Source organism: Trichechus manatus, unplaced genomic scaffold (genome assembly GCF_000243295.1).
Source record: "Trichechus manatus latirostris isolate Lorelei unplaced genomic scaffold, TriManLat1.0 scaffold00092, whole genome shotgun sequence".
NCBI classification, from domain to species: Eukaryota; Metazoa; Chordata; class Mammalia; order Sirenia; family Trichechidae; genus Trichechus; species Trichechus manatus.
Genome location: NW_004444028.1, coordinates 3,096,440 through 3,099,940, shown reverse-complemented (window position 1 = coordinate 3,099,940; position 3,501 = coordinate 3,096,440).

Sequence of the window (3,501 nt, the reverse complement as noted above, 5' to 3'; positions counted from 1 at the left end):
ACAGTGCTCATTCTGCCAACCTTCCTTTAAGTGGAAGATGAAAGTGGTTGGAGTCAATCCAGCACTCCTTTCTTCTTCTTCTCATACAGAAAGCCCTTATCCTGTGGAAAACTCATCCCATGTGTTTTGTATAAGACAGACTCCCCCAACATAGCCAAAGAGGCAAACAGATGCCCTAGACCTAGCCCATTACTGTACCCCAATGAAGGGTTCAGGAATGAATGTGCTACCAAAGTCAGGCCAATCCAGTTCCTTACCAGAGCTTCTCTGCTCTTAAGGAATGATTATTTCCCCCACTGGATTTTCTTAGTTGGTAGAATCAGTCTTATAGGCAACTATTGTGCCCATACTATGGAGAGAGCTGGAGAGACGGAACCCTGATGAGATCATGTGAGCCCCTGGGTACAGCTAAACCTGAAGTGAGACTACTCTTGAACCTTTCTTATGACTGCTAATAAACTCCCTCTTTGGTTTAGGCCAGTTTGAGGTAAGGTTCTGTCATACATACCCATAAGAGTTCTGACTCAAGTTAGCTTCTTAGTAAATACTCCATAGAACCTTTGAATGTTAGAGCTGAAATAACTTCTGAAGTGTCTGAGTCCATTGTATATGTGGAGAGACTCAGAATCTTATCAAGTTTACAAAGGAAGTTACAGGACTAGCAGCCAGATCTCTGAATGAGTCTTAAAGATCTCTCCAGGGCAGGGGCCTATCTATGGAAAATAACATCTATGGCAATTAGTTTTAATTTGTGGAATGGTCTCTCACAGCTAGCCATGAAAACTGCAATGGCCAGTAGCTTGTTACTGCTCCTCCTCAAGCAGCACCCAGGGCACGCGCCCTACCTGCCAACTACGTTACACCTCTGCTCAGAGGTCACCCAATCCCCTTCTTCTGGGTTTCTGTGATATGAAACACGGAGGGGGGGGGGATAATGTTTCTTAACCTCTTTTAACTCAGAGCGTCGTTCTTTACAAAAGCCTGGGAATGCCCCGTTCCCGAGACTTCAGAAAGGGTTCTGAGGGACCATGTGTGTCATGCTTTCATTTCTTCACAGCTCTCTCATTGCTATTCCGATTCTTCAGGAGAAATGCCTAGGTTCAAATCCCAACCACTGTTTACTTACGAGATGTGTGACACTGGACAAGTTGCTTAACATTATTGAGCATAGGTTTCCTCGTCTATGAATTGGAGGTGATGAAAAGTAGTCCCCAATTTACGACATATTCAAGTTATGACAGACTGCACTTGCGACCATCTGGTTCTTTTTTCCTTTTTTGTACATCTTAGCATTAGTAACGTGTACTACATACAATGTTAAAATATATATGTACATTTCTGTGCAATATTTCCAACTCCCGAAGACAAATAAAGATTTCATTTATAAAGATACTGATAATAAAAGGCAATAATGAAAATTTAAAAAAAAGAAAAGAAGGTATTTGGCTTATATCAGAACCAACTTATGATGGAGTCATTGGAATGCAACCCCATCGTAAATTGGGGACTACTTGTACTTACTTCATAGAACATGAAAAGCACTTAGCCCAGTACCTGGGACACAGCACTCAATAATTTTGACTATTACTATTAATTTATGATTTTTAAAACTACACTGAGAGACAAGACAGTTTGCAGATAAGAGAAGTCAAGGACCAGAGAGCATAAAGACATGCCTAAAGCAACGTGGTAGTTAGTAGAAAACCAGGAATGTTGTCCCAGTTGACATGATTCTCATTTTAAAGTATATTTCATAAACCAGACGGTCATTTCAGGTTGTGTTCGCTCATTCATACATTCTTTGATTCTTCTATCGTTCTTTCCTGTGCTCGTTAACTCAGAACGTATTCCCAGAGAACAATGGGTCCCTTCCAGCCCTAGGATTAACCATTTGGAGATATGGTTTCTAGTCCTAATGTTGCATAATTCCCTAGTAAGGCTAAGGGCCAGTGACTTCTCTTTGGGTGTCAGTTTCTTCAAGAAATTGGCCAAGATGTCTCTAAGGCCCTTCCATACCAAATTCCCATTTGCTGTTCTCTGTGCTACATGCTCAAGGACAGTGGTGGTTCAGTGATAGAATTCTTACCTTCCATGCAGGAGATCCAGGTTAGATTCCTGGCCAACACGGCCTACGCACAGCCGCCACCCTTCTATCAGTGGAAGCTTGTGTATTGCTGTGATGCTGAACAGGTATCAGTGGAACTTCCAGACTAAGACAGACTATGAAGAAAGGCCTGGCAATCTACTTCCAAAAAGAGAAACCCTATGGATCACAATGATCTGAGCCTCAAGCAATCATGGGAATGGTACAGGACTGGGTCGCCACGACTCGGTGGCCAACTCGATGGTAGGTAACAACAACAACAAGTACTACGTGCGAGGGGGACACAAAGACGCATAGTCATGGTCCTTGACCTCAAGGAGCCCCCAGTCAAGTGGAGAAAACAGATGTAGCTGGTGTGTACTTGCTTTACCATGATGGAATGCAAAATATCGCTTAAAAAATAATGTATTAAATCAAACAAATATGACGTGACTCCTATATGCCAGGGTTGGCAGGAAAGTCAATTTCCAGCATATTCTGCGGGGCCCTCTTCCTTCCCCCAGATGCATGACCGTGCACAAGAAATTTGAACAGAGTTGCCAACTGATGGCCCTTGGGCCCAATGAAGCCCATGCAAGTGTTTTGTTTGGCCCACATTTTTTTCTTTTTTTTTTAAATTAAGTCAATATTTAACAGCTGGAAGTTTCTCATTAAAACCTAGATTCCTGGCTCCTTCTGAAAAAACATGAGATCTAGCAATACTGGGCTGGAATCTTTGCCCTGGATGGCAACTAACATGTCAGGGCTTCACTTCTATCTAGTTAGAGGTGAAAATTTGGCTTTATCTTGAAGCAGACAGTATGCATTCGGGGAAAATGTCCATTATGGTTTTTTAATTATTCAAATTTAAGATGATTATTGGTGGGGAGGAACCTGAATGTTTTGTTATGAGCTCGATGTACATCTTTTAGCAATGCCCGGATGATGCAAACGGTTAAGCACTCAACTACTAGCTGAACGGTTGGTGATACGAACCCTGCCCAGAGGCACCGTGGAAGACAGGCCCGGTGATCAGTTTCTGAAAGGTCACAGCCTTGAAAACCTTTAGAGCACAGTTCTACTCTAAGGCACGTGGGATCGCCATGAGTTGGAATCAACTCCATGGCAACCACCACCACCAACTACATATATCTTTTAGATTGAGATTAAATTAAATATTTTAGATGGAGTTTCAGTTAAATTAACTTTAAGTTTCTGATCTTAATGCAAATTAGGTATTTATTTCAGCCTAGTTTGGGCCCAGCATAATTTGAAATTCTTTGGGAAAAAAGTTTCTAGACCTAGAACTTATCACTTATACAAGTTATCTTCCTTTCCCCAAAGGGCATTCGAGTTGTTGACTCTGGGCCTTAATATATGTACAGGTAAACTGGCTCTCTAAAGGTAAAAACCCTGAT